Below are 22,200 nucleotides of genomic sequence, written 5' to 3'. Positions count from 1 at the left end.
AAGCCCCACATTACATTATTTTTAAAAATTACCTAGATTCTAATCACTGTACTAATGTTTTACACGTGCTCTTTCTTCAAGCCTCCAGATAGTTGTATGAAGCAGGAATCATTATCCATCCCTCTTTTAAAGACCAGGAAACTGAGGCCCAGAGAGGTTAAACAGTTTGACCCAAGTCACACAGCTAGGCAGGATTCTAACCCATCTGCCTAGCTCCAAATGCAACTGCTTGAAGGAGGCGGTAGAGGAGAAATTTCCCCAAGCATAACTGGCAAGGATGCTTTTGTTCATTCACTCACTCACTCACTCCTTCATTAAACCTTTGCTGAACTGGGAGAACGCCAGCCTAATGGAAAGAAAATGCTTGGGGATGGGGAGTCCCAGGCTGGAGTCTTGGCTGTGATCCTTATCAGCTGAGTGACCAGCTGGCCACCTAACCTCTCAAAGTCTTGGCATTTCCAACTGTAATGTGAGAATAGAATTCCTCCCTTACCGGGCTGCTGTGAGGACCACATGCAGATAGAATGTGAGGAGAGGACCCAGCAGCGCCTGGCATGTAGTAGGTGCTGGATGGACACCAGTCCCCTGCCTGTCCCTGAAAGGAAAGCTACTCCACAGGTCACCAACACTCAGGGCTTTAGGTTGGAAGTGCTCTTTGATACCATCTCGTTCAACTCTCCCACTTTACAGATGGGAAAATCGAGGCTCAGACAGAGATGGTGACTTGTTCAAGGTCACAGTGCAGGGTAATGGCAGAGATGGGACCAGAACTCACATCTCCTGACCCTCCCCCTCTCCGTCTTCTGCATTTCCTACGACAGCAGTGACGAGCTCTTCAGTGAAGCAGCCAAGTAAACTGTAAAGTAAGTAGGCTGGAGATAAATGAGGGCATTGACAGTGTGTTGTTGGGTAGCTTGAAGGAAAACAGTAACTTTTTGAGTAAATGTCTAAAATATACTTCCTTGTTTATCCAGCAAGTACACATTGCTTACTCTGTGCCTGCCAGGTACCATGCTAAGGCCTTAAGAAACATGAACTCACTTAATCATCACTCCAATCCCGTGAGGAAGTTACTATTACTGTCATCCCTACCTTACAGAGGAGGAAGCAGAGGCACTGAGAAGTGAATTAATTTGCTCAGGGTCCTACAGCTAGTGAAGTGGCAGAGCTGAGATTCGAACCCAAGCATTCTGGCTCCAGAGTCCATATCATAACCACTGTGCCATGCTGCTTCTTACTCAGAAGACTGAGTTGCTTTCTTCTGTGTGTACCAGAGTGTAACTATACATTACTCGAGAATGGTAATGATAATCACAATCATAATAGTAATAACAGGGAAAAGGACAATACACAGACAATTCCCTCCGTGCTTTTCTGGGAAAACAATAATACCTGCCCAAGCTTCCCTGATAGCCACCCTCCCTCTTCCTCCCCCCACCCCAACTCCATTGCCTGTGCTACTCCCTCCACTGGGAGCACTTTTCCTCTCTTTGTCTTTCAGGACTCGGCTTGAATGTTGCTAGCTCTGGGAGCATTGTTCAGACGGTGTCTCCTGTCACAGTTGGTTAACATTCCTGGGTCAGTGCTAATGGTGGGATTTAACATTGCACCCCGTGATAAGGAGGAGGAGGATTTGGCTTAAGGGACTTTCCTAGTGGTCTCAGATCACTCTGCTAATCGATGTTGCCCAAGGACAAGTCAGCTGTTACTTCACTGAGTCATGGACATATATATTTCACGCCTTTGATGCCACAGACTTTGGGGAGCGCCTTCTTGGTACCTGTGACTGCATTTAGTAAGGACCCCAAGCCTTTAGAGCAAGTTACTGTCACCCCTATTTGAGCAGGGAAGACCTTGGCTCAGGAAAGTCAGGTAACATCTCCCAGGTCACATGACCAAGCGAGTGGTAGAGCTGGGGCCTGAAACCAGGTTCCCAATTCCCTCTCCCAGGGAATGCACTTTATGTAACTGTCACTGTAAAGACCGATTCCAGCAAAAATCAGTAATAGATGCCAAATTGAGGGGGAAACGATTTGATGAGAAATAGGATACTTACATAGTCCTGAAGTATCTCCCTACAAAATATTTACTACAAAGGAAAACACTGCAATAGGGGACCTGGAAACCATGTGTGATGGTAAGTTTTACGTGGGAACTTGGCTGGGCTATAATACCCAGTTACTCAATCTAGGTGGTGCTGTGAGTTGTTTTGTAGATGTAGTGAACATCTAAAATCAGTTGACTTAATAAAGGAGATTATCCTCCATGTGGGTTGGCCTCATCCAATCAGATGAAAGGCCTTATGAGCAAAAACTGAGGTTTCTTTTTTTTTTCTTAAATATTTACTTATTTGATTGCATGGGGTCTTAGTTGCGGTAGGTGGGCTCCTTAGCTGCAGCTCATGGGCTCCTTAGTTGTGGCATGCGAACTCTTAGTTGTGGCATGCATGTGGGATCTAGTTCCCTGACCAGGGATTGAATCTGGGCCCCCTGCATTGGGAGCACGCAGTCTTATCCACTGCACCACTTGGGAAGTATCTGAGGTTTCTCAGAGAAAGAAATTCTACCTCAAGACTGAAGGATCAACTCCTGCCTGAGTTTCCAGCCTACCTGCCTGCCCTGCACATTTCAGATGGGTCAGCCCCACAATTGTGGGCCAATTACTTACCATCAATCAGTCAATCTATTTCTCTCTCTCTCTCCCCATATATATACATATATATATATATGTAAGTCTCTTTATATATATATTCTATTTGTTGTGCATCTCCAGAGAACCCTGACACGCTATCTTAACAACGTGATCAAAATTAACATCACCAAAAAGGGCCAAAAGGGTGTTATGTACCTCCAAATGTTATATCCTCAGAAGGACACATCATTCAGATTAGTATTACTTTTGTAATCGGAAAAAGACAAACTATTAATCAAACAATAAAACAGATCTCCCCTCTTTCCTCACGTGCTCCCAGGCCAGCAATGGCACTGGCCGCTGGCCCTGGTAACCTTCAGGCCCCTGGCCCAGAAATGGGTCCACATTTAGTGACTGTGTCCAGATGAGGATCTGCTTTCTGTCGGCCCTCCCCTTCTCTCTGCCGCCTTCCCTCTCCACCCCCTAACACACATAGACTCAAACATACTCATAGTTAGTAATTTCCTCTCTGCCACCCAGCAGGCCCAGGAAAATTCCGTCCCCTCAATTTTACAATGCAAAGGTAACAGTGGGTCACTTGCACACGTCTGTGAATTCCTGTCAGAGCTGGTTACCTGTCTAAGGAGGGATGTTAACATCTACGGCAGTGAGCAGGGCTGTGTGACAGTTCAAGAGAGCAAGGTGCCAGCTACCTATCGGAGCTGCAGGTGGTTTTTATGGAAGCAGAATACTGCCACTTATTATTTATTTCACTTTTTAGTTTTAAAATGTGATTAATATCTATTGCCAATAAATTTGGCTGAGCACAAGTATTTATGAAGCCCTCTCAGCAGGCTTGGTGCTACAGGGCCTAATTGCTGTGAGGGCAGAGGCAGTCAGTGAAGTGAGCCTTCTCCAGCCCGGCCATGAGCCAGCCTTATTTTTATGGGCTTTTGGGGCAGTGGTTCTTTTTGTGATCACCCAGGGGGTAAGCCCAGGAGGCCTTCTAGCAAGGAAGCAAGGGGTGCAAAAGACTGATGGAACCAGAGAGGCTGGCTCTACCATGCAGTAGAGGGAATTTTGGAGCCAGGCAGGAGGTGGAGGTTCAAAGCCCAGGTTCAGAGCCATGGGAGCTGGACAAGCTGGGCAACCCCTCTAAGCCTCTGTTTCTCCACATGTAAAATGGGCATACAAGGTTTCAAAGGATTACTGAGAGGGTTTAATAAGTACACATTTGGAAAGCGCCATCCAGTGCCTTCCAAATAATAGGTACACAGATATCTGAAGTTTAATGTTTCTAAGAAGGTGGCCTATGGAACAAAGCTTAGTTTTGAATCCTAGCTCTGCCACTTACTAGCTGTGTGACTCTGGCCAATTAGTGAACCTCTCTGTGCCTCAGTTCCCTCAGCTGTAAAATGGGGATACCCGCAGTGTTGTAGTAACGACTAAATGAGATAATCCATAGCTGGCACTCGGTCAGTACCTAATAGAGCTGCTCTTATTCTTGTTTTTATTTCTTCCCTTACTTTTTGCCTATCACCTTCTATGGTCTGGCCCCAGAGACATTTCCTGCTGGTAAATTTCTACTTATCTTTTGAGGCTTAGTTTAAATATCACCTCTCCTGTAAAGTCTTTCCAGATCCCTTTTGCAGAAATAACACCATCCCCCTGTCTGCAGCTGAGACACTTTGTACATCTCCATCATGATGGCTCTCACAGGCTGATGCCCATCCTGTTTTATAGGAGACCCTCCTACCTACACCACCTTCAGGGTGGGACCAGGTTTTACCATTGCTGCAAACCTACTACACAGCTGCCCAGCCCTTACACAGCTGTGCCTCGGTAACAGAGGGGGGCTGGTTCCAGGACACCCGTGGATACCAAAATGCATGGATGCTCACATCCCTTATATAGAATGGCTGTAGTATAGTCAGCCCTCCTTATGCGCAGATGCAGAACCTGTGGTTATGAAGAGCAGGGTTGACTGTATTGGTCTGGCAGCCCCCTTTCTAACCACCCTGGAGCAGAGGGGATCGCTAGCTGTGCCCCCGTGTTAACTCATTCACTCACACTGGGTACCTGGGGTGGGTAGTTCTGGCCTGGTGCCTAGAGGCTATGACCCAGCACTCAGGAGCTGCTATAGGACAGTGTGTGCTGGGCAGAGAAAGATGAGATGGGTCATGCAGATTTTCTTAGCAGCTGCCACCTCTCCCTGTTCACAGTTTGAGTAGGACCAGGTGACAGTGCTGGCTGAGGAGAGGAAAGGACTGTCTGTTTGGGGCTCCTGGATCCACAAGCTGAAGCGGAGAAGGGAGACCCAGCCGGGTGCATGGGGATGTGCATTTCAGGTAAGTTTCAAAGTTCAGGGCAAAAAAGAGGTTGTCCTCTCCACAGGCTCCCTATCTGGGAGGATGGGTGGGATGTGTCTACTTTGGAAGGCTGACACCAGAATCTGGGGCAGGGTATCTGAGACAGGCCCTTTGTCAGTCGAGCACCTGCCCCTGCTTTCCCAGGATATTAAGTTGTGGCCATTTTCCCGGGCCTGTGCAATGAAGGATCTCCCTTCCTCTTTCGGTGCTAACTCATTCACCATAGGGCTATCAGCTCCATCCAACCACAAGCATTGTGGGTGCCTCCTCAGTGTGCCAGGATGTATACTGTGGACACAGAGATGGGTTAGACTGTGGGCTATGCCTTGGGAGCTCCCTCTCTAGTGCAGAAACTGCCATGGAAACCCAGATACAATATGGTGCCACGCATGCAACAGATGCCATATGCACAAGGGACACGGGTAAAAAGAGGGGTGGGAGGGTGATTCAAGGAAGGCCTCAGAGAGGAGCTGTGGCCGGATCACAGCTTTGAAGGAATTTGCTAGGTGGAATCAGTGTGAGAAAAGCACTCCAGGTAGAGGGATCAGCAAAAAGGGACGGAGTGTTGAAAAATATTGTCTGTGGGGGGAACCCTGCGTTCACAGTGAAAGGTCAAGGTGTGAGCAGAGAGAGGTTGGGTGACAAGCACAGAAGTAAGTGGCAACCTGCCCATCCTGTATGGGGGGCAGAGGAGGTGGTCTTCCCACCCAACCACATACACGTTCTGCCATCAGCAGTACCATCTTTGAATACTTGAAGGGGATGTATACACACACGTGAGTATACCAGGGTCTGTTCATTCATATATGCTTGTGTATATATAATATGAACATTCAAATTCTAGAATGTGGGTGGTTGAGCTCTGAGATATAGGGAAATTCTTAGAAACCAGGTAGAATTCAGTATGGTGAGGGTTTCAGTGTGGCAGAGGGTACGCTAGGAGGCACAGAGAGAGCTGTAATTGAGAGAGGCCTGGTTTTGACCCAGTTTCGGTCTCTGTTCTAGGGATGCTACATATGGTTGGGCAGGTTGTTCACTGCTCAAGGACATACGGCTGAAGGGAGTGATTCAGGGATGGGCTCACCTGTGTTTACCTGGGGAGGGGAGGAGCACCATTTCCTAATTCACACAAAAGGGCTGCCTGAGCTCCGCTGGTCAGGCTGGCTGTGGTGAGTAGAGGTTCTTTTAAATGGGAGAACTGGCTCAGGTGATGTCTCAAGTCCCTTCCAGCACTAATATTACACACATGCACAGGTGGACTTGGTTTCCTCATGGGTCAAGGAAGATCATTCCTACGGCATCATCTTCTGGTTTGGCCAGCTTAGACTCCCCACCTCTCTTCTGTCCTTCTCGAGGGATCTGCCTTCCTTCAAGGCAGATCACTGCTTCCCTTAGGAAGTCTTCCAGCCACCCCCACTCCCACCTCCCCACGCCCCGCTCCCAGGTCACTTATTCTTTAAACGTCCTCGGAGCACCAGCCAGCCCTCCCTGATTCAGAGTAAGGTGAAGAGCAGATCTCACTGCCATCATGCATCAACTTGTCCTAGGAGAAGAGATGCTGAAATGGGAATTCTTAGACCCTCGCAGGTTTCAGCAATCTTCAGGCCTCTATTCAAAGTAAACCACCCTCTCAGATGGGAGCAGAGGCTGATTGTAAAGGTAAGTGAGACACACTTGATGGCTGTACAAAAGCAAAGATGAAAATCTACTTGTTTTATTATTGCTGTGAGTGAGAAAGCCGCCAGCCCTGGGGGTCAGAGTTGGCTGGGGGTCAGGGATGTAGCTGGACTAAAGGGAGGAGGAGGAGAAGGAGGAGGGCTGTCTGGGAGCAGAGCCAAGACCCAGGGAGGAAAAGCATGGGGAAGAAAATTCATATCCTTCACAACCCGAGCCTCTGAACTTCGTGGGATTCTGTCTGAGTTACTCCCTGTCGCCTATTGGATTGCAGGTGCTGGCTGTGGTGTGTGTGTGTGAGGTGGGGGGAGGGAGCTTCAGATTTCATGAAATCCATTTTAATCACCCTCTGCAATCCACAACACTCTGTAATTACAAGGCTCTTATGCTCAAGTTAAAAAAAAAAAAAACTCACCAAGAAAGCAACATTAAGCTTGCAAGCGGAAACATGAAAATTCATAAAACGCACAATTAAGGATCCAGTGACAATGTTAATGCTCCCCTTTGCAAGCCCGGGCACTGGGGATTACCAACAAGATGGTGATGGGCAAATCTAAACCCTGAGGCGTCTGCCGCCGACCATTGGAAACCCTGACCCCTCCATGCCTGGTCTCTCCGTGCATTACCACTTGCTATCGTCATAGGCCGTCCCGTCCCGGGGCCCAGCTTTAAGAGTCTGAGCCCTGAGGGAGGGGGAAGGGAAGGTCTAGCTTTAGAGGGCAGGAGCCAAAGAGTTGTGTTTGAGAAATGACCCCAGTGCTTGCTGTCACGTGCAGAATCCCTGAAAGACAGGGCTAGACTTTGATGTTCTTTCCCACTGGTCAAGGGAATTCAAAAGGGGTGGGGATTGCGGTCACCTCCCATCAGAGTGGCTCCAACTCCCAAACGGACCCTCCACTCTTACCTCTGACCCCTTAATCCAGGGCCTCCTCTGTTCTCTCTTCCAGGAACCTAGCTGCCTCCATCTCAATCCTTGATGCCAACTCCTTACCCCCAAACTGCTCTATAAGCTGGCTTCCAGGCCAGTCTCCCCTAAGCATGCATTTAAGAAGTCCCTCTCCTCCTCTTCCACTGTCACATGAACAAAGCAAGACAAGAGGTTGTAGCTGAACTATGATCTTAACTGTGTTACACAGAAAACAAAAGCAAAACCAAGAAACCTCAGAAAGAGGGAAGGGAATTAACAAAATGTTCACTGGTTACTTTTGGGTTTGGTTCCTCCAGGGCAGGAGGGACGAGGAGATTAACAGGGATTCATACCTTTCTTACTTGTGCGAACTTTCACAATGAGTATAGTTTATAGTCAGGAAAAAAAAAATGAAATAAACCTTAAATGACACCTCTGTTCAAAATTCTTCTGTAGTTCCTTATTTTCTACACGACAAAACAGAAACCCTGAGACTGGTATTTACAACCTTCTAAGACCTGGTCCTCATTACAGGGCCAGCTGCATGAATGTGTGACCTGTGTAGTCACACAGGGACCTGCACTCAGAAAGGCCCAGGCTTGGTTGAATGCTCTGCTATGACTATCCTAAGATTCTTAATAATTTTTAAACAAGGGCTCCACTTTTTTATTTTGTACTTTACCCCACAGATTATGTAACTAGACCTGTTCATCAGAGTATGTTCATCAAGAGAAATCACAATCTAATTATTCAGGGCTGAACAATGCAGATAGTCTTTGGACTCCTGTGTCAGGTAAGGGTCTCCAGGCTGTGACCAGGATGGTCATGAGAACAGGGGATGTTCAGCCTGAGCATGTCGAGAGCCAGGGGACACTTAGCCGTTGTTTGCTGAGCACCTCAAACTCTCTCCTGGGCTCTAGGAACACAGTCGTGAACAAACTAGGCCAAGTCCCCACTCTATCAAGCTTCAGTGCTAGTCAGGGTAGACAGACAATAGACAAATAACCAATTATCTATGTTGGATAGTGAATCAGGATGAGGGAGACAGAAAGGGCTGGAAGAGGAGGGCACACTACTATCTGATTCAGGACCTGAAAGGAAGTGAATAAGCACCTGGATGGTGGAAATGGGGGAGATGTTGACACACACACACACACACACACAGAGAAAATTACAATACACAGTGGGGTTTCCCATGGAGAGACTCAGTGGGAGAATCAGTGAGGAGCAACCTGCTCAGCCTGGGGTGGAAAACTCCCCATTTCCCCCGTTTCCACCTCAGCCCCTGGCCACCACCATTCTACTCTCTGTCTCTACGATGTGATTATTTTAGGTACCTCATAAGTGGAATCATACGGTGTTTGTCCTTTTGTGACTGAGCTATTTCATTTAGTGCAACGTCCTCAAGGTTCATCAATGTTGTATCATGTGTCAGAATGCCTTTCCTTTTTAAGGGCTGACTAATATTCCATCGTGGGTGTATGCCACATTTTGTATATTCATTTATCCACTCTTAGACACTTGGGTTGCTTCCACCTCTTGGCTATTGTGAATAATGCTGCTATGAACATGGGCACATAAATATCCCTTCAAGTCCCTGCCCTCAATTCTTTTGGGTATATACCCAGAAGTAGAGTTGCTTTATCACATGATAATTCTATTCTTCATTTTTTGAGGAGTCATCATACACTGTTGTCTATACCAGCTGCACGATTTTACCTAATCCCTTTTTAGAGATGATATATCTGAGGTTGAGTGGCTAAGCAATAGACCTGAGGCCATAGCTTAGGAAGGGACAGTCTGATGCCAACCTAGGTCCAACGTGGCCTCATTCTACAGAGGAGCGGTTCTCATGGCCAGGGCTCAGCCACAAACATCAGAATCATCCAGTACGATGAACAAGTATATGTTGTACTTGTTAAACATATAGATTCCTACCCCAGGCCTAGAGAAATAGAATCACTAGGTATAGGACCCAGGAGTCTGTACTTTCAAAACAACAGAAAACAAACAGCAAACAAACGAAGAAACAAACCAACCCTCCGTGTTTCTGGTGGGCAGCCAGGACTAATAACCACTGTTTATTATTGGGGCAATGCTTATTATTGTTGTCCTTGCCGTTATCCAAATGTCCTCATAACCATTCCTTACTCAGATCAGCTTAATGATTTGTAAACATCCAGAAACAGTGGGGAATGTAAGGGTTACTAGGAGATCTCAACCCTGGGTTTGCTCTCCAGCAAGTGCTGGCTTTCAAAGGGTGACACATTTAGCGTTCTAATCAACAAGGCATCAGCCAGGCGCCTGCCCGGGCCTTTCTTCGATTCCTGACTAATAATACTCATTAAGCAGCTCAAGCCAATGTGTTCCTAAGTGTGTGTACAGAGGCAGGCTGCTGGCATTTTAATCTCATTCGTGAATTGAAGCCCTAAGACGCAGTAGCCGCAGCAGCCCCTTGTGCCTATGGGGTGAACTTCTTCACACCCCGAGACTGGCTCCCTGTCCCTCTACTCCTGCCATCTCCCACCCATCCCCTCCAGCCCTGCATTCTCCCCTGGGTACGGAGCAAAAGACTCTGGGAAACCAGAGCTTGATGACTTCCAAGGCGCTGGCTGCAGATAGCTGGATAACCAGCTCAGGTAACCGGGCTGCCTATATCCCAGGACAGATATTGAGTTGTCCACCCTGGCCTGACTTGTCGAGTTGGCACCAGGCCACAGGCACTGCTCCCTGAATTCAACTGTCTGTGTCCCCTCCCCCATCGATACTCTTGATAGAAGCCAGACAAGGCTCTGGGGCTTTGGGAAAGAAACATCTAGAGGCAGTCTTCTCAGCACAAAGCCCTCATTGTTGGAGGAGGAAGGCATGGGAGAGGCAGAGGCAGTGCTTATCTTTTGTCAGTGCCAGACAGCTGAAAGGACTCCAGTGAAAAATGACGCTATACACTAAAAGAGAGGGGAATATGCAAACTATGACTAGCTTCTTCCTTGGGACAGAAATAGGTGGGGCTTTCTCTGAAAATGTTCATAGGCACATACACATATTAACACATATACGAACTTATTATTCTGCTCAAAGTAAATCAAGAGGCAAATGAAAAACAGACTCATCCATCCATTCATTCAACAACTTATCCGTCCATCCATCCGTCCATCCATCCAGTCGCTTGTTTATTCAAACATTAACTCTGTGCCTACCATGGGCCATGAACTATGCTGGAAGAAACAGCAATGATCCTAGATCAGAGGTTTCTAACTGGGGACATATTATTCCTGGAACAATCTAGGAACCTGTATGTTAGCTCACCAAGCATTGTCTATAACTGAATCAATGTCTCGCACAATATAGGTAGGGGTGTTATGATGAATTCACATCGAGTTCAAAATTACCGAATCCAATAAAGCTTTCTGTCACTATGGTTTTTCTGCGCCAATGAAAAATAAAAGTATAAATACTAACCACCGGGAGATCTGGACACAGTCTAGACAACAAAAGTGCAGAATCCTAATGTATGGTTCCATGAATGGAGATAATCACAACCATCACCACAATAGTGGACTAAATAAATAACTTAACGATGTGCTGGGCATTATTCTAAGTGCTTTGCTTACTTGTTAATCCCCACAATAAGTCTATGAGATAGACATGACCACTACCCCATTTTGCAGATGATAAAGCTGCCCATGAGAGCCTCCCTAACTCGCCGAAGGCCACACATCAATAAGGGTGGATCTGGGAGTTAGACTTGGGAAGTACAGATACAGAGTCAGTACTGTGAACTCTCCTTGTCATGGTGGGCAGGGGCATCTTGTCCAAACACACTCATTTTATTTTATTTTATTTTATTTTTATTTTTATTTTTTTTTTTGTGGTATGCGGGCCTCTCACTGTTGTGGCCTCTCCCGTTGCGGAGCACAGGCTCCGGACGCGCAGGCCTAGCGGCCATAGCTCACGGGCCCAGTTGCTCCGCGGCATGTGGGATCTTCCCGGACCAGGGCACGAACCCGTGTCTCCTGCATCGGCAGGCAGATCCTCAACCACTGCGCCACCAGGGAAGCCCCACACACTCATTTTAATGATGGGGAGACTGAGACTTAGAGAAGCCATGTGACATGTCCAAAGGGAGTCACGCGGTGAGTTCTTGAGGGAACTGGGGTTAAGAACTTAGATTTCCCGTTCTCCACTCTGGTTTCATTATTGTTTCAATAAGCCAGACTTCATCCCAAAGTTAAAGTCAAAATAACCTAGGCATGGGGACAAAGGAAAGGCAAGAGACACTAAGGTTCACGATAAAACACATGCCGTCTTCTTGTACAATCTAGAGCAGTTTTCGTTTCCTGGGTTGTCACTTTGTCCAGGATGTCCTTGGGGGAAATTCCTGACACATGGGAAACAAGACCCAGCTTGTGCTGAAGGTATCAGGGACTCAGGGATCCCAGCTCAAGTCACTTTATTTCAGGCATAAAGGACAATTTGGTGGAGCAGCCCAGCTTTTCTTTGGCTTACATGGTCTTTGTTTCTCTCTGCTTAGCATCTCACGGCCCACACAGTCAGGAAGCCCTAGGAATGAAGGCCCTGTCCCTCTGAACAAGTGGTGCCCAATTAAATCCCAAAGATCCGTTTCTGGCCACCGGTTGCTGTGCCAGATGGAGAGGCTGGCTTGGGAAGCCACAATTTGTTGCATGATGGTTTGTGGGGAGGCAGCAGGTGGCAGTGGAAAGAGTTTGGAGTCTGACAATCCTGGATAGGAATTCTGGACCCACTGAACACACTGGCTGTGTGACCACGGACAAGTTTCCTAACTTCTCTGGGCACCAGTTTCTGAATCTATTAAATGAGGACGATACCTTCCTTGTATATGAGTGAACATATGCAAAATACTTGGTAGATTTTTGCTCTGAAAAATGAGAATCTAAGAATAGATCAGTGTTTTCCAAACCTTTTATCGTAGAAGAACCACTTTTTACTTCCTCTAAAGAAAAGCTAAAATAAAATTGTAATGTCTAAAGGAGATAAAGGGTCGCTTCTGCGTTGGTGAGGGGTTGGGGCTCAGGGTCCTGCCAATTTTGCCTCCTTTCCTCCCACTGTCATGTTGAGGTTCCTCTGGGGAATTTGACTAGTTGATCACTAGGCCCCTTTTAACTGTAGTTAAGAAAAAGAAAGGAAAGAAGGAAGGAGAGAAGGAAGGGAAGAAGGGAGGGAGGGAGAAAGGAAAAGCACAGTCTTGTCTGTTGCTAACTGGGAAGAGATGTATATCTGTCGAGCAGCATTAAGAAGATGAACTCGGACTTCCCTGGTGGCGCAGTGGTTGAGAGTCCGCCTGCCGATGCAGGGGACGCGGGTTCGTGCCCCGGTCCGGGAAGATCCCACATGCCGCGGAGCGGCTGGGCCTGTGAGCCGTGGCCGCTGAGCCTGCGCGTCCGGAGCCTGCGCTCCGCAACGGGAGAGGCCACAACGGTGATATAGTCCAGCAGAGAAGCCAGACCAAGAACAGGTAATTTAAAGATTGAAAAGAGATTTAAAAAAAAATCAGGGTGGGAGGCTCAATGGGAACACAAAGTAGGGGTCCTGATTTAGTTCAGCCATCAGGGAAGCTGGGACCTGGAAGATGAGGAAGATGGTGGCTTAGACTAGCTGGCTGGGGGCAGTACAAGAGAGAAGGGACTGGAGATGGCGTCACCAGGCCTTGGTGGCTGACCGGACAAGAGGCCATGACAGAGAGCATGCTCTCAAGGAAGACACCCAGGTCTCTGGCCTGTAAGCCAGGTATGATACTGAAAGTAGGGGTGTAAAGCACAAGATTCCACCAGCTCCATCATCTGAATTACACAGGATCCAGCATGGGACCCCCATGCCCACTGTTCACATCTTTCCCCAGGGAGGCAAAGCCAGCAGGGACGCTGCCACCACACCCCACAGAAAGCATTAAGGTCACAAGAACTCTACACGGCCTACAAAACATCCGTCGGCAGAGCTATTCTGGAAAGTACAGCAACTGCTTGCGGTAAATTAATAATAGATGTGCTGGACTCCCTCAGAAATATTTACCCAGCCGGAGTGTTTGAAGGCTAATAACCAGGAGCGGAACCCGAGCCTTACCTCAAACAGCCCCAACTATTGAAAACCAAGAAGCAATCAGCCTGGCCCTTCTTGATGCTGGCGGAAGGAAAACAAATGTGCAGATCACCTCACTCAGAAATATGAGGACCGCAGTCTGCTGGGAAACACTGGGGAAGGGAACTCGGACAACGGCCTGGGAGGTAATGACCAAAAGCAGCTAACAGATGAGGGTTGCTAGTGGTTATGTGGCACTTACTGCATGCCCCTGTCTAAGGCCCTGCCCATAGGAACCCTTAATCCTGGGCGCTAGGAAGCTGGGCACTATTTTTAGGACCATTTTACAGATGGAGGTGATGAGACACAGAAAGCTTAAGGCAACTTGTACAAGGAACTAGCTCGGATGTGATGGAACTGGGATTCAAGGCCGTCTGGCTCCAGTGCATGTGACCTTAAGCCACTTTGCCTTTGCTGCCTCCTGTTGCCTTTTCCAAAACAGTCAGGAGAGGGGGGCAAGTTTGAGGAAAGAAACCCTACCTTCAACTGCCAAAGGTACACTTGCACAGCCCTACTGTACTGAGTACTTTCTGTCTCCAGCCTCTGCTGAGAACGCCAGGCTCTTTTCACCAGCAAACGCAGTAGCCATTTTTTCATTTATTAATTATTTACCGAGCACCTGCTGGGGGCCAGAGCCTGTGCTAGGTTCAGACTGGGTCTTCTATAGTGGGCACAAAATCTCCCTCTTCTAGGAAGCTCTCCCTGTCCTCTCCCAGGCAGAGCCTACTTCTCCTTCCTCAGAGCTCCCCACCAGCCTTCAGGCCATTCTCTAGGATGGACTTTCCCAAAATCAACTTGGAAAAACAGAGGGATTTGAATAGATATGGAAAAATGTGTTCTGGAGCAAGTAAGTTTGGGAAATATTAGGTGAGCGTCCTCCCTGCAGGACTTCTCAGAGCCTTTAGAGTGCTAGAGGCAGTGAGGTCTACCAGGAGTGAGTCAGTGATACAGTACTTTCCAGATTGCTCAACACTGAAACACTCCTCTTCCTTTTTTTTTTTTTTTTTTTTTTTTTTCAAACAACATTTTGTGGGGCTGATGTATCATAAAACACTATTTGGGACATTTTGCCCTAGAATAATAACTACCATGTCAAATCTGTGTTTGGGTTTGACCTGTCAGTCCACTGGCAGGACGACGAGGGCAGGAACTCTGTCTTTACTCATCTCTCGAGCTCTTGCCTTCAGCCAGGTCTGGATCAGAAGCGCTCTCTGAAAGTTTTCTTTGCAAATGGCACAGGTGAGTGCCGTAAAACAAAATTCTGGGACTGCACCAACGTTCATACCTGCGTCTGCCTGTATCTCTTAGTCTGTCTCCAAGGTTACAGGCATTTCTTGCTTATATGAATCTCAGGCGATGTTTCCTCTTCGCCCCAGACACTCCCTGTCAGGACACAGAGGCTTTCAGCTGGCCCCTGTCCACCTCTTCTGTATCCTCTCCTACACCACACATTTCCTCAGCCTTGACTCTATGGAACCACAGGCCGTTTCCAGAATGCAAGATGGCTTCTTTCAAATGAGGTTCTCACCTGGTGGCCAGTCCTCAGCAATCTGCCTGTGCAGTTTCTCTTTCTTTGATCTCTAGCTCAAATCTCTTGGCTTCCATGAAATCTTCTCTGAGACTCCATCCGGCACGCCCTCCCCAGGGTTCAGCTAGATGCCCGTGCTGGGGCGGCCTGGGCTGTTACATCGTAAACTGTACCTGTTTCCCTGGCGTGGGTAGGGGTGTGTGCTGGGCGAAGATGCCCCATGTGTTCTGTACTTTGGGTCACAGTCAAAAGAGCTGGAAAGCCCCTGATGTTATGTAACCCTCCTATTTCAGATGGTTCCAGGCTCTGTGCGAGGTTCATACTGAGCCTTTTAAAATCTGCACAACATTTTCCTCCTCTGTGAAGCTCTGCCTGGCAGAGACAGGGTAACATCCCCCCCTCCTCTCGTGCCCTCAGGGGCTGGTAGCCCCCGCGACCCCTCGCAGGAGAGGTCTGAGGAACGGACTCACAATTTTGTAACAAAATAAAAGCCCAAAGCCAGGACTGACTCATGCTTTGTCGGCTCGTGTTCTCCCAGTGTATTTTCTTCACAGTTTTCCAACGTCTACAACCGTAAAATTGCTTTGGCATGACAGTTGTTTTACACACATGAGAGCACGACTGAGTGCAGTGGTGTTTCCGGAGCTCGGAGGGGAGCAGATGAGGCAGAGGAAGCAGGAAGGAGGAGGCAGGGAATGTGCGGAGCTAGAGCCAGGCCCCGGCAGAGGCGGCTGCGTCTCCGTCTGCGGTGGGAAAAGAACGCTCCCCTTGGGCTGAAAGCACAGGGCCGCCTCCCAGAGACTACGGTGCCAGACGGAGCCTGCTCAGCCGAATTCGCCATTCCACCGATTGGCGGTGAAAAAGGGAGACACGGCATCAGCAGCAGGCGACCTAGAGTCAGTCTTCTCGCCGGCCCTGCTTTCCTCCTAGCTCTGCTCTTGGATTCCCTTTTCTCTGGGTCTTAGATTCCTCATCTTAAAATGAGAGGGTTAGACGCCATCAGTGGCTCTAATGGCTTGTGACTCCCGGGAAGGAGTACGTGGGACGTCTCAGCTCAGCCTAGACACACGTACAGTTCCCACATGTAACTTGAGTTTCACTCAACACTGCTTACTCTTACTACCTGCTGTGTGTTCTACTCTTTTCTATTCATTTATAAATCATAATTTATACATTCGTTTTGTAAACTTTTATTGAAGCAAAATGTAAGTCTCGTAGGTGTGCATGTCATCGATAAAGAGCTGGATAAGCTCTCACAAATTGAAAACACCCATGTAACCAGCGTTCAGACCAAAAGACAGAGCATTACCCATACCTTGAAAGCCTCCACTGTGCCCTCCCATTTACCAGCACCCCCCCCCCCAAGGATAACTGCTCTCCCGACTTCTAACAACACAGCTCAGTTGTGTCTGCTTTTGCACTTCATATAAATGTAGTCATAAAGTTTCTCTGTGCCTGGCTTTTTCTTTCAACACTGTATTTGCGAGGGCCATTCATACTGCTGGGGGCAATATTCCATTGTGGGGCTGTATCACCATTTATCCATGCCGTCACCGATGGTCATGTTTTAGGGTGGACAGGTGTATGCACATCTCATGAGTGTATCTAAGGATGGAAAGGCTAGTATGCATAGGTCCCACTTTAGTTGATACTTCCAGACAGTTTTCCAAAGTCACCATACCAAGTTATACTTCAGACAGACATGTGTGAGGGTTCTAGCTGCTTCACATCCTTGCCAACGCTAGGTATTGTCTCTCTTTTTTCATTTTAGCCTTTCTTATGGGTGTATAGTGGTATTTCATTGCTGCTTTAATCTGTAATTCCCTGATAACTGATAACACTTTCATATGCTTATTGGTTATTTGGATATCCTCATTTGTGAAGTATCTGTTTGAAATATCTTTTGCTTACTTTTCTAGTAGGTTACTTGTCTTTTCCTTACTTATTTGTAGGCGCTTCCTCTTTTCTTCCTACTATACAGTTGACCCTTGAACAACATGGGTTTGGATTGCATGGGTCCACTTAGACACAGATTTTTTTCAATAGTAAATACTACAATACTACAATGTCCACGGTTGTTTGAATCTGCATGTGCAGAGCCTGGGATACTGACAAACTGTGTATGTGGATGGCCCACTATAAATTATCCTTGGATTTTCGACTGCACAGAGGGTTGGGGGCCCAAACCCTGCATGTTCGAGGGTCAGCTGTACGTATTTTGGACATGAGACCTGTGTTGAATACATCATATAAATACCGTCACTCACTCTATGGGCTACTGGATCACTTTGTTTCACTTTAATGCATGATGATCTTGAACCACCAAATTAAATTCATGACCCACTAATGGGTCACAACCCACAATTCGAAAAACGCTATAATACACGATTATGTAGTATTCCCCGGATCTGGAAACCTCGAAATGGGCACCTCTGGCCAGTGGCATCCACTGCAGCGTTAGCCTGGGGCAGCACCCTGCTATGAAGAGCCAGTAGCTGTCTAGAGAACAAAGGCCATGACATTAGCTATAATAATTTCAAAAAAAAAAAAAAATCCTTGTTCCACACCTTCACTGACAACACAGTTCCCAGTCCTCCTGAATTTAAGATTTATCAGCCCCACAGCCAGATTGAGGGAGGGGACTGGGCAGGATGGCCGAGGCGGCGTGGAAACACCTCTGGAACAAGCCTTTGCAACAGGGCTGATGGGCGTGCTCTCCATTCAGCCAGGTGCCTGGGCGCTCAGGGTAGGGTCCTTTCAGCCAACAGGTCAAGAAGACTTCCCTAAACTCTGACAAATTCCATTAACCACAGGAGAAGGGCATTCACACATCCTGGACGCCTTCTCAGTGTGAAGGGTACCTTCTATGCAGTTCCCTTCCAGTTCCCCAGAGTAGCCCTGCCCACACCCTTTAACCTCCATAAAGGCAGGGGCTGGGGCACTCTTGGAAAAATGCGGCCAAGGTCACACGGCCAGTTATAGAGCGAAGCTGACTGACCCACGCCCTGTGTTTTCATTCCTATGTCACACTCTCTCCAGGCCGCCAGTCACCGTGCAGAGTGGTGACCACATCCAAAGGGCCCCAAGATTCTCTCACACATGCACACACACGTGCACACACAAACTCACACACACGAGCAGACACACACAGGCGTGCGTGTGCACACACACAGACATGTGCATGCATTCACACACACGGTGTTCTGCTCAGGAATCCGTGGGCTAGACCCTACTGCTTCATTACACATGGAGTCTCCCCCTCTCCTGATTTCCAAAGTACTAAAATATCTTATAATACATCAATAATACAAACGTACATGTATGTGGAGGGTACTCTACAGTTTGTAAATCGCTTTCATACTCAGTGTCTCATCTCAACCTCACAACCAGCCTTCTGAACATATACAGATATAGGATGATTCTCAAGTCTCCCAGGCCCACTGGGGGTCTAAGGACCTTCCTTCTGGGGACACCAGTCCTTATGATTCAGGACTGGGGCAGCGGCAGCAGCCAGAGACTGGCAGAATCTGTGCAGCCCCTCAGATCCTCCCTAAATATTTCCCTTTTAACTGTATGTTCCACAGCAACCAATCTTTCCTTGTCTGACTCTGAGGAGAGTTTTAATTTCCTGAACTTCCCAGAGTTGCGCTTGTGTTTGCATGAGACTTTTGGGGATGTGGTCACTCCTCCCCCATCCCTAACAAGCACACCCACATATTCACGCTTCTCTCGTCACCACCTGCTGTCTTCTCCTCCAGCTGGAGGTAAGGAGCCTCATCACTACTTATGCAGCTACTAGGGGCTATCATTTATTCAACACCTCCTACACACCAGGTACCAAGCGCTTTATGTACATTATCCCAGCACACCTCACACGAATCCTTTGCCACGTGTATTAATATCCTTACTTCACAAATGAGGAAATAGATGCTCAGAGAGAAATGACAGTCTAGGGTCACATAGCAAGTGATAGGACTGGGATTGTACCCACATCCCACTGATCCCCAAGTCCTGGCCCATTCCAGTGCCCGGGACAGAGGGAAAGCAGCAACTTCTTTACTCTGAGTCAGCAAAACTATCCACACGGAGGTGGGCAGCATCTTAGGACCATCTTTTCCTACCCTCCTGTTTTCTCCAAGCTCAGAGAGATGAAGGGACTTTTCCGAGAGCATCGTCAGAGCAGACTGGGACTGGAACCCAGGTCTGGTCCTTGGGTTTATCTTCCTCTGATTTGCACACATCTCCTGGGACAGAGGACACTGGTAGAGCACTGTCTGTGTGCCAGGCGATGCCTCTTTTTGAGGTGACATTTACAGTGTTGGAAAGAAGATGACCAGGAAGGGAATTGCTCTTAAAACCAAATTATGAGGGACAAAGAATAAAAAAAGATCTCAAGGAAGGGCGTGATCTTTTGTCTTCAGACATTTTTAGGACTGTCTAGTGAAAAAGAGGCTTGGCAAGATGTGAGGAGAAGTGGATACAGTGGATGTCAAATCCAGATTTTTTAAATAAAAATCATAAATGGGGGGAGATAACCAGTTCCTCATTAGTCCCTGGAGTTTTCCAAGCATAGACCAAATCTATCTATCTGTTTGTCTATCCATCTATCATCTATCTATCTATCTATCTATCTATCTATCTATCTATCTATCTATCTACCTACCTACCTACCAAAGATCCACACCTCTAAGAACCATTCATCTCTAAGATTCCACAAATCTTTGAAATGTACTAAAATCGTACAGGGAAGCCAAGCAGTAATCCTGTACTCCCTGCTCATTGTTTTCAGGGAAAAAATTTCTTATAAAATAAATGGATATAAAGTCTACCTATTAACACATATTTAAGGGGTAGAGTAAAAAAGCACCCATATCATTAACTTAAATCATGAATACTCTCTGAAGTGTAAAAAAAAAATCAACTCACTTTTCTTTAAATCTTCTTAAAAGGGTCTAAGAATAATCCTTCAAATAATCCTTGAAGTATGCAATTTTAATTTGGACACATGGTAATTTCAGTCTACCTGTTGAAAGAGACAAGAGAGAAATCAGTCATTTTTGACAAGGTTGCTCTTCTGACAAACGGCAGATGAGGGGTGGGGGGTGGGCAGCAGCAGCAGCTTGGGCCCCAGGCTGAAGACTGGTTTTGGAACACTCAGGGGAAAAAGGCGACTAAGGTAGTGATCCCAGGGCCTGGCACATAGCAAATGCTCAATAAATATTTAATGAATGAATGAGCAAAAGGATGGATGAATAAACGAGTGTGCTTTATCATCAACCTTTGATATAGGGAGTTACCCTATAGGTTCAGCTCTGTGACCCTTAGGGAGAAACAGAATTTCCAGGCACTGGGCATATTTATGGAAAACAGCACAGAGAAAGGCTCATGGTATAGTGGAGAGAGTGAGGGCTTTGGAAGCAGCCATATCTATGTTTGAATCCTGGCTCTACCACTTATAACTGTGCAACCTTGAGCTGTCTTGTTTATTTATGTTTACTATTGTTCTTTTTAAAATTTTATTATTTTATTTTTTAACATCTTTATTGGAGCATAATTGCTTTACATTGTTGTGTTAGTTGCTGCTGTATAACAAAGTGAATCAGCCATACATATTATATAGCCCCATATGCCCTCCCTCTTGCATCTCCCTCCCACCCTCCCTTACTATTGTTCTTAAATTGGATACTTAGCCCATTTGTTAATTTCCAGCCCTTCTTCTTTCCCAATGCAAGCATTTAAGGTCAAACATTTCCCTTATGCTGTTTTAACTATATTCTACAACTTCGATATTTGATATTTCTCTTATCATTCATTTATAATATTTTATAATTTCTATTATTTCTTTTTTGACTCATGAGTTAGTTAGAAGTGTTTCTGTGAATATCTCTCAATGCATTTTTCCCCCAGACTCCTAACTTATCCCTCCCCCTCAAAGTATTTTTTTTTTTAAACTCATCTTTCTGTTATTGATTTCTAGCTTAATTGTCCTGTGGCGGGAGAATGTGGTTTGCAGGATACTGATTCCTTGAAACTTGCTGAGATGCATTTTATAGCCTAGGATGTAGTCAATTGTTGTGAATATTCCATGTATACTTGGAAAGAACGTGTATCCTCTAGTCATTGGGTGTAACCTCCGGTTAGTTTTTCTAAGCCTCCCTGCCCCTCCATTTCCTTATCTGTAAGAAGGCACCTGAGCAATACACATTAGTTCCCTCCTGCCATTTAGAATTACAACACTTACTGACGAAGAGGCTGTGCAGATAAAAACAGAGAGAGTGCATAAGAAAGACAGCTGGATGCACCATTTCTTGCTTATAACAATAGTAATAGGCATACCTAGATTTATAAAGCATTTGGAAGCTTCCAAATGATGACCACATCTGCCATTTGATTTCTTACTCTCGATGAGCCTGTGAGGTGCCACCCAGATGGGTGGAGGTGAGGACCGACGTGGAGAAGGGACACACACCAGCTGGTGTGGCTCTTCACTCAGCCCTCAGCACCACAGCCCCAGGGTCCCTCCTTGACTCCCCTCCCCCTCACTCCTTACATCCGCTCAGGTCAGCTTACTTACTGTCTCTTGAATCCGTCAACTTATCACCCTCAATGCCGACATCATTTCTTACCTGCTTTATTCCAACAGATCATTAAATTCCTACTGTTATTAAAATGCAACTACAAGAAATACATCCAGACAAAATCTTCTTGGCACGCATAGCTCCCAGTGGGGCTAGGGTAAGTGTTGGGTGATGGGTGCCAGAATATCAGAATCGTGAAGGGGACAGTAATGTTATGTCTATCAAATGAAGGCATGGGTTTAAAGAGGTACAAAAATAACTGAGTTCAAATAGTCTTCGTCTAACTAAGCCCTTCCCGTTACCTTGTCCCCATCCCAGTCCAAGTTCTTTTTCTCCCTCTCTGAGAGAATTCCTGAAAGAGTCATCTAAACCACTTCCTGCACACCCACGGACCCCACA

At 46.8% G+C, this 22,200-nt stretch overlaps 1 protein-coding gene across 7 annotated transcripts in view; it reads right to left on the bottom strand.

The window, feature by feature from the left end:
* The window catches only part of TENM4 (teneurin transmembrane protein 4), a 748,739-nt gene that overhangs the window by 423,175 nt on the left and 303,364 nt on the right, over positions 1-22,200 (bottom strand). For all 7 annotated transcript variants that reach the window (XM_067038410.1, XM_067038412.1, XM_067038413.1 and 4 more), the window contains exon 4: positions 20,150-20,246. The gene's annotated coding sequence lies outside the window, so the exon portion shown is untranslated. The remainder of the gene's footprint in view (positions 1-20,149; positions 20,247-22,200) is intronic.

The sequence above is a fragment of the Kogia breviceps genome, chromosome 7, assembly GCF_026419965.1.
Source record: "Kogia breviceps isolate mKogBre1 chromosome 7, mKogBre1 haplotype 1, whole genome shotgun sequence".
Classification (NCBI taxonomy): Eukaryota; Metazoa; Chordata; class Mammalia; order Artiodactyla; family Physeteridae; genus Kogia; species Kogia breviceps.
Note: the sequence above shows the minus strand (reverse complement) of the source record. Positions and strands in the feature narration are given on the sequence as shown.